Here is a 14,476-nt window from a genome sequence, read left to right as displayed (position 1 = left end):
TGACTTATTTCACTTTGCATTATACCCTCAATGTCCATCCATGTTGTCACAAATGCCTGGATTTCATCGTGTCTTATGGCTGAGTAGTATTCCATTGTGTATATATACCACAGCTTCTTTATCCATTCGTCCCTTGGTGGGAACTTAGGTTGGTTCCAATTCTTGGCTATTGTGAATAACGCTGCAGTGAACACAGGGGTGCACGTATCTTTATGCATTGGTGTTTTCAAGTTCTTTGGATAAATACCCAACGGTGGAATAACTGGATCATATGGTAGTTCTATCCTTGATTTTTTGAGGAATCTCCATACTGTTTTCCATAGTGGCTGCACCAGTTTGCACTCCCACCAGCAGTGTATGAGAGTTCCCTTCTCTCCACATCCTCTCCAACACATGTTGTTTCCTGTCTTGTTAATTATAGCCATTCTGACGGGCGTGAGGTGATATCTCATTGTAGTTTTGATTTGCATTTCCCTGATAGTTAGTGATTTTGAACATCTTTTCATGTGTCTGTTGGCCATCTGTATATCTTCTTTGGAGAAATGTCTGTTCAGGACTTTTGCCCATTTTTTAATTAGGTTGTTAGTTTTTTTGTTGTTGAGATGCATGAGTTATTTATATATTTTGGAGATTAAGCCCTTATCAGATGTATGGTTTGCAAATATCTTCTCCCAATTGTTAGGTTGTCTTTTCGTTTTGTTGATGGTTTCCTTTGCTGTGCAGAAGCTTTTTAGTTTGATGTAGTCCCATTTGTTTATTTTTTCTATTGTTTCTCTTGCCCGGTCAGATGTGGTGTTTGAAAAGATGTTGCTAAGACCAATGTCAAAGAGAGTACTGCCTATGTTTTCTTCTAGAAGTTTCATAGTTTCAGGTCTTACGTTCAAGTCTTTAATCCATTTGGAGTTAATTTTTGTGTATGGTGTAATGTAAGGGTCTACTTTCATTTTTTTGCATGTGGCTATCCAGTTTTCCCAACACCAATTGTTGAAGAGACTTTATTTTCCCCATCGTATGTTCTAGGCTCTTTTGTCAAAGATTAGCTGTCCATAGACGTGTGGGTTTATTTCTGGGCTTTCGATTCTATTCCATTGATCTGTGTGTCTGTTTTTGTGCCAGTACCATGCTGTTTTGGTTACTATAGCTTTGTAGTATATTTTGAAATCAGGGAGTGTGATACCTCCAGCTTTGTTCTTTTTTCTCAGGATTCCCTTAGCTATTCGAGGTCTTTTGTTGTTCCATATAAATTTTAGGATTCTTTGTTCTATTTTTGTGAAAAATGTTGTTGGAACTTTGATAGGGATTGCATTGAATCTATAGATGGCTTTAGGAAGTATGGACATCTTAACTATGTTAATTCTTCCAATCCAAGTGCACGGAGTATCTTTCCATTTCTTTGTGTCTTCTTCAATTTCTTTCAGAAATGTTTTATAGTTTTCGGTGTACAGATCTTTCACCTCTTTGGTTAAGTTTATTCTTAGGTATTTTATTCTTTTTGTTGCAATTGTAAATGGGATGGTATTCTTAATTTCTCTTTCTGCTACTTCGCTGTTAGTGTACAGAAATGCAACTGATTTTTGTATGTTGATTTTGTATCCTGCAACTTTACCATATTCGTTTATTACTTCTAAAAGTTTTCCGGTGGATTCTTTAGGGTTTTCTATATATAAAATCATGTCATCTGCAAATAGTGACAGTTTCACTTCTTCCTTTCCAATTTGGATCCCTTTTATTTCTTTCTCTTGCCTGATTGCTCTGGCTAGGACTTCCAATACTATGTTAAATAGGAGTGGTGACAGTGGGCATCCTTGTCTGGTTCCTGTTCTTAGAGGGATAGCTTTCAGTTTTTCACCGTTGAGGATGATATTAGCTGTGGGTTTCTCATATATGGTCTTTATTATGTTGAGGTACTTTCCTTCTATACCCATTTTATTCAGAGTTTTTATCATAAATGGATGCTGTATCTTGTCAAATGCTTTCTCTGCATCTATTGAGATGATCATGTGATTTTTGTTCTTCATTTTATTAATGTGGTGTATTACGTTGATTGATTTGCGAATGTTAAACCATCCCTGCATACCTGGAATAAATCCCACTTGATCATGGTGTATAATCTTTTTAACGTATTGTTGTATGCGATTTGCTAGTATTTTGTTGAGGATTCTCGCATCGATGTTCATCAGTGATATTGGCCTGTAATTTTCTTTTTGTGTTGTCCTTGTCTGGTTTTGGTATCAGGGTAATGTCAGCTTCGTAGAATGAGTTAGGAGCTTCCCCCTCCTCAATTTTTGGAAGAGTTTGAGAAGGATAGGTATTAAGTCTTCTTTGAATGTTTGGTAGAATTCACCAGGGAAGCCGTCTGGTCCTGGACTTTTATTTTTGGGGAGGTTTTTGATTACTGTTTCGATCTCCTTACTGGTGATTGGTCTATTCAAATTCTCTACTTCTTCTTGATCCAGTTTTGGAAGGTTGTATGATTCTAAGAATTTATCCATTTCTTCCAGATTGTCGAATTGGTTGGCATATAGCTTTTCATAGTATTCTCTTATAATCGTTTGTATTTCTGAGGTGTCTGTTGTAACCTCTCCTCTTTCATTTCTGATTTTACTTATTTGTGCCTTCTCTCTTTTTTCTTGGTGAGTCTAGCTAAAGGTTTGTCTATTTTGTTGATCTTTTCAAAGAACCAGCTCTTGGTTTTATTAATTTTTTCTATTGTTTTTTTGGTCTCTATTTCATTTATTTCTGCTCTGATTTTTATTATTTCCCTTCTTCTACTGATTTTGGGCTTTGTTTGTTCTTCTTTTTCCAGTTCCTTCAGGTGCATTGTTAGATTGTTTATTTGAGATTTTTCTTGTTTGCTGTGATAGGCCTGTATCGCTATAAACTTCCCACTTAGAACCACTTTTGATGTATCCCATAAATTCTGGCATGTCGTATTTTCATTTTCATTTGTCTCCAGGTATTTTTTGATTTTTTCTTTGATTTCTTCGTTAACCCAGTCGTTGTTCTGTAGCATTTTGTTTAATCTCCATGTATTTGTGGCTTTTCTGATTTTCTTCCTATAGTTGATTTCTAGTTTCATACCTTTGTGGTCCGAAAAGATGCTTGGTATTATTTCAATCTTCTTAAATTTATGGAGACTAGTTTTGTGGCCTAATATGTGATCAATCCTGGAAAATGTTCCATGTGCATTTGAAAAGAACATGTATTCTTCGGTTTTTGGATGGAATGCTCTGTATATATCTACTAGGTCCATCTGTTCTAGTGTGTCGTTTAAGGCCAATGTTTCCTTATTGATCTTCTGTTGGGATGATCTATCTGTTGGTGTAAGTGGAGTGTTAAAGTCCCCTACTATTATTGTGTTACTGTCTATTTCTGTTTTTATGTCTGTTAATAATTGCTTTATATATTTAGGTGTACCTACATTGGGTGCGTAGATATTTACAAGTGTTATATCCTCTTGTTGATTGTTCCCTTGATCATTATGTAATGCCCTTCTTTGTTTCTTTTTACAGTTTTTGTTTTAAAGTGTATTTTGTCTGATATGAGTATTGCTACCCCAGCTTTCTTTTCATTGCCATTTGCGTGGAGTATCTTTTTCCATCCCTTCACTTTCAGTTTGTGAGTGTCCTTAGGTCTGAAGTGTGTCTCTTGTATGCAGCATATATATGGGTCTTGTTTTTTTATCCAGTCAGCCACCCTATGCCTTTTAATTGGAGCATTTATTCCATTGACGTTTAAAGTAGCTATTGATAGGTATGTACTTACTGCCATTTTTTAACTTTTGTTTTTTTTCCCTCAGTGTTTTAGTAGTCCTTCTCTGTTCCTTACTTCTTCTGTACAGAATTGATGGTCACTTTAGTTTGACCTCTGTCTGAAAGCTGTACTCTTTAACTACCCTCCTCCCTCCTTTTATGTTTTTGATATCATATCTAACCTCTTTTTTGTGCATTTGTATCCATTACGTTCTAATCATGGAAATAGATAATTTTTCCTATTTGTGGTCTTCTCTTTTCCCCTTCAATCAGTCCCTTTCACAGTTCTTGTAGCACTGGTTTCTTGGTGACAAACTCCTTTAATTTTTGCTTATCTGGGAAAATTTTGATCTCTCCTTCCATTTTGAATGATAACTTTGCTGGGTAGAGTATTCTTGGCTGTAAGTTTTTTCCTTTTAGCACTTTAAATATATCGTGCCATTCTCTTCTAGCCTGTAAGGTTTCTGCTGAGAAGTCAGCTGATAGCCTTATGGGGTTTTCTTTGTATGTAACTTGACATTCTCTTGCAGCTTTTAGGATTCTCTTTATCTTTAATTCTGGACATTTTGATTATGATGTGTCTTGGTGTGGGCCTCTTTGGATTTATCTTGTTTGGGGCTCTCTGTGTTTCCTGTACCTGGATGTCTGTTTCCTTCCTTAGGTTAGGGAAGTTTTCATCTATTATTTCTTGAAATAGATTCTCTGCCCCCTTGTCTCGCTCTTCTCCTTCCGGGACACCTATAACACGGATGTTAGTGCGCTTGATGTTGTCCCAGAGGTCCCTTAGACTGTCCTCACTCTTTTTAATTCTTTTCTCTTTTACCTGTTCACCTTGGGTAATTTCTTCTAGTCTTTCTTCCAGCTCACAGATCCGTTCTTCTGTATCCTCTACTCTGCTTTTGAGTCCCTCTAATGAATTTTTCATTTCCAGTATTGTATTTGTCATTTCTGATTGGTTCTTTTTTATATCTTCCATTTCTTTGTTGACATTCTCACTGAGTTCATCTATTCTTCTCCCCAGATCAGTGAGCATCCTTAACACTCTTAGTTTGAACTCTCTGTCAGGTAGGTTGCTCATTTCTGTTTCACTTAGTTCCTTTTCTGGGGTTTTGTCCTGTTCCCTTCCTTGGAATGTATTCTTTTGCCTCTTCATTTTGCCTCTTTCCCTGTGCTTGTGTCTACGTATTAGGTAGGTCAGCTACGTCTCCTGCTCTTGGATAGGTGACCTTATGTAAGTGATGGCTTAGGAGGCTTCCAGTGTGCTTCCTTCAGTTCTCAATGTTCCAGGGGTGACCCCTAAGTGGGCTACGTGTGTCCTTCTATTGTGGCCTGTTAGCTCTCCCTATAGGCGCCCAGGGAGGCTGAGTTATGCTCCTGGCCAGCTGTTGTAATGCTCAGCTGCTTGTAGTTGTTGTGGGCCCTTCAGTCTCTTTATCAGGTGTGGGGCACCCCAGCACAGTTGGCTGTAAGTTCTAATACCACATTTGTGTTGCAGTATTACTTTTAAGTGAGTAGGCCCCCAGCGAGGCAGGTTGTTAGGCTCAGGGCCTTACAATTGCTGTAAGCCTCTAGCCTATTATGTCTCTTGTCAGCTCTCTGAGGATTAGCAGCTGGGTGGGGCTGGCCTCAGGCACAGGAGCACCCAATTGTTTCAGTTCTTGGAAGCTGGGGCAAACCTCCTATGTGGTTTGCAGCTGACAAGCCCTGTTGCCCACAGGTCCACACACACAGTCAACACAGTCCTGCCCCGTGTGAGCGCCCCAACCTCCCCAAGCGGACCCAGTCTCTCCACCGCGGGAGCCCCACACTCTCCACCCGCTCCTTGTGCACACCCTGCCCCGCTCAAGTCGGCTCAGTTGCCAGGCTGCAGAGAATCCAGTCACCAATCTATGCAGGCCCACACGTTGCCTGAGGGCTTGTTGTTGGGTGGGGCCAGTCTCTAGGGTGGGCTGCCTGCCCTGGCTGAGCTGGATTAAATCGGTGCTCTAGGGGGTGGAGCAGACCCTGGGCTAGCAGGCCTCAGGGAGAACTCCAATGGCGTCTGTGTCAGGACGCTCACACCAGGCCACCACAATGGCCGCCGCCAATGTCCCAGTCCCTGGAGAGGTCTCACCCCTCACCGAGATGCACTCAGGGCCTATTAGGTGAGTCTCTTGTTACCAACGTACTGTGCACCTTTCTTTCTGGTTATTTTAGGATGCTTTCTGGAATGTGCGCGGGCCCTTTAAGAGCCAGTTTTAGTTTCTTTGTGAACCAGGTTTTCTTGGGGTGCTCCCCAATGTTTTAGTAGCAGGCAAAGTCAGATATTATGCTGCTGGTCTCGATTGTGCTGGGTCCACAAAATGCCCACAGCAGGGGCGCTCCCCGGCTCAGGACCCCGCGCCTCCAGGGAGGCTGCGTACCTGTGAGCTGCTCCCGGCGGCCATGAAGCTGGCGGCTTGTGAAGGCGGCGTTTTTCCTCTCCAGAAGGGAGTCTCTGCCTCTTCTACCCCAGTTAGGATTGTCCGTTGTTGCAGGAGTTCCTCCTATCCAGTTTTCAGTTCTGTCTCAGGGGTAATTTTTCCACGAGTAGTTGTAAATTGGCTGTGTCCACGGGAGGAGGTGAGTTCAGAGTCTGCCCACGCCGCCATCTTGACTCTCCTCCCAAATTTCTTTCTGCTATTAAAGTTTAGTCTCATTCCATTATCATTAGAAAAGATACTTTGCGTGATTTCAACCTTTTTAAATTTATTAAAACTTGTTTTGTAGCCTAATATATGGTCTATCCTGGAGAACGTTCTCGGTGCATTTGAGAACAATGTGTGCTTTGCTATTGTTGGGGAGAGAGTTCTGCATATGTGCATTAGATCTAGTTGGCTTCTCATGTTGGTCAAGTCCTTTATTTCATTACTTATCTTTGTGTCTGCTTGTTCTATTCCTTATGGAAAGTGGGGAATTGAAGTCTCCAACCATTATTTTAAAACTGTCTCTTTCTCCTTTTGGTTCTGTCGGTTTTTGGGTTTTTGCTTTTTATAATGTGTGTGACTATTGTTCGGTATGTAAATGTTTATAATTGTTGTATCTTCCTGATGTACTGAAATTTTATTAATATATAATGTCCTTCTTTTTCTCTTGTGACTTTAATTGATTTAAAGTCTATTATGAGCTTTCTGTGCTTAAACGAGCAGAGCCTGCTGCTCTGCTCACCTGAGTTCTACGCTGGTTGAAACAGAGACAAGCACCATGCATCGTTCCTTCAGGAATCCTTCAGACAGGTTAGAGCAGACACACAGAACAATTTGCAAACAAGTCTGCTCTGCTCCCTTGGGTTCAGGGGAGGGACGAGGGAGATAGATTGCCACTGTGCCAGGGAAGGGTTGGGTCTAGGGCAAGTATAAATGCCAGAGATCTTTCCTACTATTTTTATGTTTTTTTTTTTTTTTCTTAATTGGGCTTTTGCTTGTTTGCTGTAAACCTTAGACTGTTTCCAGAGCTCGGACAATGGTGATCTGCTTGTTTTCTTAATGTTTCTGTAGAAGAACGAGAGCTTGCAGCAGCCCTGGTCTACTATTTTGCTGACATCACTCTAAAAATCTCTTTTTTGAGGCAAACCTTGTAAAAGAATCTGCATAAAAGCAAAAAGAAGCAGATACTTAAAAATATAGTTTCCTCATAGAAAATTATGTTATCATATTTTTGAAAATTATTCTTTAAACCACTATCCCAGAAGGAGACTGAAAATGACAAAAAAGTGCTCAAAAAAATTTTAGGAGTGAGATGTCAAAAAAAAAAATGAGACACAAAATTTTCCAGAAAAATTCTCATGCAAAAAGATAATAATAGTACATAATATTTATGGTGTTATATATTGCAAACATTTCATTTCAATGTTTTCATGTCTTCTAGATAAAAATTAAGAAATATGTTGATATAAATAATATAATCTTCTACCCCATTTGACTTTTTCTTTTCCTTTACATATGATGATGGTGTTAGATCATGGTTTTTTTTTCATCCATTTGATATCACTTTAATTTAAAGTAAATGTAAAACTTTGTAAAAGACTAAGTGCCTTCAGTCTGTTGCTTCCTTGTGTGTTGTGAGTTGCAGCCCTCTTTAGCATCTTGTCAGGTTTCAGTAAGTGTAGCCAGGTGACAGGTAGGTGATAAAGTACAAGGCCTATTTGAAAAGGAAGAATACCACAGTTTAATTCAAATGACAATTTTCCATGTTGGCATGGAAGAGGTGACACAGCCTCTCATAGATACGGTCATCAGATCATGAATTGGTATAACATTTTAGTAAAAATGCAACAATGTATAGAAAATCTTAATGTACTTTAGTCATCTCACTTCTATGTATTGATTTTCAGGAAATAATCTAAGATGAAGGAGAATCTAAGATATAATGTATATAACATATGTGTTTATGTATGATCAGTCTGGACTCGTGAATGCATGTGTGTGCATGTGTGTGTGTTAGAAATTGTAAACAACTCAATAACAGAGGATTGTTAAATAAATTGTAGAACACCTATACAACCAAATACCATTCAACAATTAAAATGATAATATATATTTATATCTCACATAAAAGTACACTAACATAAAATTAAGTGAAAATCAGCCTTCACAGAAACGCAAATCATATGATTACATTTCTGTAAATATAAATCTGTAGGGTTTGTATTTCATAGTGTGAACTAAAAGTAAACAGCGGATATCACTGGGAATAGGCTTTTTCTTCCTCTCTGTTGTTACATATTGCCTAGAGTTTTGTTGTTTTTTTATCAGAAAAAGTTGGATATTGGAAAATATTCTTTGAAAAACAAAAAATTTGGATTGTTAGAGTTGGTGATATGAAAATGAGGCAAATTTAAGTTCAGAGATGGAGGGTGGGGTAGAGAATAGAATGAAATTTACTTCTAAGGAGTAACTAAGATACCTCTAAGATATAGAGTTGATAATAAAGAATCATAAAGAGTTAGTTCTGTATGTCCAAAATGAGGCTGGGTTTATAGAGGAAAAATATTGCATTCAAGAATTCTAAAGTCCTTTCTCAGTAATAGAGGATACAAGGCTTGGTCAATCTAGCAGTGATCGAGAGCACAATTGAGATAAAAGTGAAGAGGGTGTGAATGTAAGTCCAAAGTATGAGCAAACACTTAAATGATGCCTATAATGTATAAGACACTGTCCCACATACTTTATAGCAATTGACTCATTTAACATTTACAGTAACCTAAAAAGAGAGGTTCTATTACTTTCACATAAATAAGGCACAGAGAGATTTATGTGCGTCAGAGCTGGGATTCTAATGCACACAAGCTGCCCCTGGTGTCCTGTCGGCCATACAGCTGACCTAACTTTAATCTGAACCATCATCAGCATAGAAGACAGAAGGGTGATAGCAGAACAAGTTGTTGAAAAAAAAATCTGAGAGCCAAATGCTGAAGGTGAGAAAATCCCTAGAGGTTAATAACATATAATAATGATGGAGAACAATCACATAAACTCTTAATATATGTGCACTCTTTGCAAGAAAAAGAAATCAAAACCATTTATGGATTTTATAACCCCGAGGATCTTCTCATGTTGGCAAAAGGGTTTTCAGAAAAACTTAAAATAGCCGCTCTCTTTTTGTTCTCTTATATGTCAAATAAAAACCCACTGCAGGTTAACCAAGGTCATTGGCCTCTAATTTAGAATGCCAAATCTCCAAGCCTCTCTACAAGGCCTATTGTTAGAAATTCTAAATAAATACAACAACCAAGGAGTGGAAGAAATCAAATATTGTATTTTTTACTTGTAAAATTGTAAAGTGTAGAAAGTTTGGGGATGTAAAATTCAAACTTGTGACCATCAAGGGAGAATGGCTAAAAGACAGAATTTGAGCTTCTAGAACAGCTCCCTGTGAGAGTGTGGTAAGGAGAATTCTATTATGACCTCCATGACTCCTGCCACAGGGCGTGTAAGCCCTACATATTCGCTCTCGTTGAGTGTTGGAACAACCTCTGAATATGAACTGAGTATCAGTTCCCTTGATTCAGTTACTTCAAATGGCAAATGGTGTTGGGATGGTCACTCCCATGATCAAGTTACATTCTATAGACCTCAGCCTGGATGGGGATTGGAAATCAACTTGATGTGCTCACACTTGCCTGGGATAAAGCAAATCCCTGGTATGAATGGCATATGAGGGTCCTAGGAAGCATCTGTGTGTGGCTTCCAAGAGATGAGAGAGTTCTTCAACAGATAGCTAGTGAGTATACAGGGATCTTGGTCCTACCACCACAAGGGACAGCATTGTGCCAATCAGCTGAATGACCTTCTTTAGAGAAGCACCCTGATTCTCAAATGAGATGCACAGCCTGACAACTTAATTCCTCCCGTGAGACCAAGTCATGCCCAGACTCTTGACCCAGGAAACTCTGAAATCATAAACTCAAGCTGTTTTAAGTTGCTAAGTTTGTGTTAATTTATTATGCAGAAAGAGTAAACTAATACAATGAGTATGCAGAGAAAACAGACCACATCAGAAAATGAAACAAAAAACACAACGGCTTTTATTTTTTTAAATATTGTGACAAATTCTGACAGATTATCAAAGTTACTTAGGCGGATGGTAGCCAAGATTGGAGTTAACATCTCAAAACTTTGAGCTACTATTCATTATATTACCTTCCAGTACACTAAATCATCCTCAGCATATCATTAAATACTCATTAAATGTCCATATGCACCTGCTGCTACACAGGGCGCTGGTACCAAAAATCAAAACCATACTACAAAATTGCAATCTACTAAAAAGAAAACATTGAGTTTCGATATGGGCAGGGTTGACTCTCAGGTGAATTCTCCCTTACACCTGCTTTTAGGGTTGAAGAGAATGTATACAAATAAAGAAAGTATCTAAGAGCAATGGAAATAATCCAAGCAGTCACAGAACCCAATTTCCCACTTAAGTTTCAAGGGAAGTGTTTTAGTAGATATTTCAGGGCCCCACACATGCACTCAGAATGCCCACAAATGGAGATGAGGAAATTGCATCTTTAAACCCTCTCTGTACAGTTATAATGCACAGCCACTGGCTTAGAAGATGAATGAGACCAACAGTGACAACAAAAGTTGCATTTTCATGCAATTTAATGATTGAATATTTAAGGAACTTAATTTTTCTCCAATTATTTCAGCAAATATCTATTAATATGGTGATCACTGGTGATCCAGAGAAGAAGAAAATCACTGCCCCACCCCTAAAGTGTCTTACAATCTGAGGCAATAACTGTAATACTATGTTCTAAGTGTTATACCATCTTATGAACAATGTCGAAGAAAGTGCAGTTAGGATCTCCTGTAATATGAAAAGTGGCTGATGGTAAAGGGAGACTTGACAGAGGAAATGATATTCCAGTAAGATCTCAAATTTGAGTCAAATCAATCAATATGAGCAAATTATTTCTATCCACATTCATTCAATACCTATTCTAAAAAAAACCTATAAGGCAGCATGGTACAATGATTGAGAGTTTGTGCTCAGACATATGGATTGATTCCTAGCTCTGTGATTCTTCATATTTGGTTTTCTCCTTTTTGCAATGGGTAAGAAGATAATGATTATCTCACAGAGGATAATATTTGTGAGGATTATATGTGGGTAAACACTTAGCATGTTTCCTGCCACATATTAGGAGTTAATTCATGTGGAAGGTCATTGTAGAAATTATTAATGTCATTGTTCTTGCTGTCCCCCACTGACCACAGCTGTGAGGCTATCCAATAAGATTGTCTTTAAAGAAAGCTAGAGACAGGCCTGGGTCTTTAGAGACTCAAATTTGGACTGGGGGGAGGAGGCTGAGATGCATAAGTAAATAATTTCAGTGGTGCAGACCTACTGTACCAGAGGGATAGCAGTGCATTGTGAAAGAGAAGAGAGTGTTTAATTTTGTTTGGAGAAGTGAAGCTTTTCAGAGCGTGAGGTCTTTTAAATAAGTTTTGAGGATCAATTGGGAGTTTACCAGGCACAGAAGGAAAGCTATAAAAACGAGGTATCCTAAGTGAAGGTAAAAAGCCTGAAAATGCCTCTTTATGCCTAGGAAAATCTTTTAGTTTACATAGTTTGTTCATTAGATTTTTTAAGCATTGTTTTAGTAAAGTCCAAGATATCACTTGCATATAGAACTTTTTAACATGTGAATGGATATGCATATAAAATTTCTTTGTTATTCCTGAGAGGTATCATTTCTTGAATAGAACACACCAATCATTTTTACTGTGTACTTGAAAATATTTAACAACACTGAGTGCTGATCACGTGGTAAGCTGATTCTTGAGCAAAGGATGCATTATCAAAAAATAAAAAAGTACTCAAATACTGAATCCTTTTATAAACATGTAAGAAATCTTGTGAGTTGTGTAAAGTATGGATTATATGGAAAACTATATTTCCTCTTCTTCAGAACTAATTCCCAACTTCAAAGATTTGAATTTTACTGTGACATCAGTGTAACGTGGGAGTCACTTGGTTCATGAATCTCACTCCTTTTTTCTCCATGTATACAGAGTTTGTTTGTTTTCTTTGGCTCTTTTTATGATCTCTAGATCCAATGAGGATTGCATACAAATTGTTCTGCTTTCTTAGAATTTTATTATACAAGAGTTAGGAACCCACTGGCCAACCCTTAATCATATATCATAATATATTCTCTCCAAAGAGACTGCGGATAAGACAGAGAAAAAAAAAAAGTAGGATGAATTTTCCTTCCTTTTTTTAATTAAAAAAAGTGATTGTACCAAAAGCCTGTGAGCTTGAGAAGCCAGTAGAAGTATGTTCTCTTATCTACTGAAAGATTTTTCAACGAACGACCTTCTTAATTGACCCAGATCTCTTTCTATATATAGTGAGCACAGGGATTCGTGCCAATAGAAATGACAGGCTTTGCAGCAATTACCGTGTGTAGATTATACAAATCAAACAGTCAAGGAAACATTGCCTTGCCCATTCACCAGGTCCACATGGGTTTGGCAGCCCTAGACCTTTTGTGGGAGCAATGAATTGGTATGAGCTATTCCATGAATCAGGAATACTGGGGAAAAAAACCTAAACTATAGAAGAAAAAACACTATCTTGGTGTGATTGATGGTTTTTGATTTAGCTAGATACTTCACAATGAATTAAAATGTTATATTGAAAATAAATCATTTGCACATGTTCTGATAAGCAGTACATGGTTCAGATAATAGCATCGTATTTTGAATAGTACTTCCTTACAGACTTGATTTGCCTACTGCCCAAACTATTAGTGACTAGTTCACAAACTGGATCATTCAGGACACTCAAGTGAAAGTATAATACATTGTCACCAGAGCTGCTCATGAAATAGTGATAAAATCTCCACATACTTAAATGCTTACTATAGAATTAGTTCTAGACCAAACCTGGAGTACTTCAAGTACTCTACAAAATGGTAGACTGTAGATGTTATGTGAGGGTGATATTTCCATCATTAAATCAACTTCTGTCTATCTTTCTGCTGGATCTTTTGAGTAGTTCATTTTCCAGGACTGACTACTGAAGAATCCTTTCAGACCCCTCTGAGAAAAATATGTATGGAATATGAAGTTGTAACATGCCTCTCCCCAATCAAAATGTGAGTACATTAAAAACAAGCCTATAAACTAGTCATTCTTTTAAAATAAAATACAAAAATGACAACTACAATGTTTTACCGTTCAGATCTTTCATATTTGCAGGATGATATTTTTGCTGCTGTCATAATAGAATAATTTTAAATGTCACTTTTAAATAGAACTGAGTAATTTAAAGTGCATGTTCAAAAATGAATGAAGATCACTTTTTAAATGTGTGCAGGATGTTTATCGTCTTTAGAAGATTCACGGATATTAAACTAAACCCATTACTCTGTATTGGCAGTGATTGATGACTTATGAGTAATTGGGTTTGATCAGACAATTGACACAAGCTTTGGCATACTTGTGAAATTCTGTCTAAAATGAACGGCATTCCACGGCGATAACATGGTAGATGTATTGTTATTAAATTAAAGCAAACACATTAAAAAAACTGTTACCTTATTTTGACTAGCTGCAAATCATATTTTGAATCATCCTTAGTATAGAAGTAATTCTTAAGTTAATGTGTATATTTAGGTTATAGAAAATTCTCAAAAATCAAAAGGCTTAATTACAGCTATTCCAAATGACTATCATTCTCCTTCCCTAATTTATGAACATACTCCATTCCACATTTCTCCTTTGAAAAGTGGATAGTTGAGATCACCAAAAGGAAATTACCTCACTTCATTCTTTTTAATTTCAGTATACTGCATAAAGTTAGGCCTTGGGTTCATAGACAATAAATTTCTGATTCACAGCCTCTGTAATTCAATACTATAAACGGTATTTCAAGTAATTATCTTTTTCAAATCAGGAAGGGATTTTGACTGATTTAAAAAATAGTATTTGTTTTTCTAAGGAGGCAGAGGGAGAAACAGGGAAACATGTAACTTTCTGCTCAGACAATGTGATGTGAAATATCTGCCCATGGAGAAATAGAAAACTTTTGAGACTCTGCTCAGCCAATCCTCCTTCTCTGAGAAATAGGATCACAACTTTAAGGTAATGGACTGCATCTGTGTGTCCATTCTAGTACCCTGACCACAGTAGATTATTTCATCCTGGTATCTGCCTGGCAAACATCTACAGACTTTCCTTCACTGAAGAATG

At 37.6% G+C, this 14,476-nt stretch overlaps 1 long non-coding RNA gene across 3 annotated transcripts in view; it reads left to right on the top strand.

The window, feature by feature from the left end:
- Nucleotides 1–5,754: 5,754 nt before the first annotated feature.
- The window catches only part of LOC147913288 (uncharacterized), a 68,756-nt gene continuing 60,034 nt past the window's right edge, over nucleotides 5,755–14,476 (top strand). For all 3 annotated transcript variants that reach the window (XR_015548785.1, XR_015548783.1, XR_015548784.1), the window contains exon 1: nucleotides 5,755–5,896. This is a non-coding gene — a long non-coding RNA (uncharacterized LOC147913288). The remainder of the gene's footprint in view (nucleotides 5,897–14,476) is intronic.

The sequence above is a fragment of the Ceratotherium simum genome, chromosome 28 (genome assembly GCF_057802395.1).
Source record: "Ceratotherium simum simum isolate JZ-2026a chromosome 28, ASM5780239v1, whole genome shotgun sequence".
Lineage (NCBI taxonomy): Eukaryota > Metazoa > Chordata > Mammalia > Perissodactyla > Rhinocerotidae > Ceratotherium > Ceratotherium simum.
This window is presented reverse-complemented; position numbering and strand designations above follow the sequence as displayed.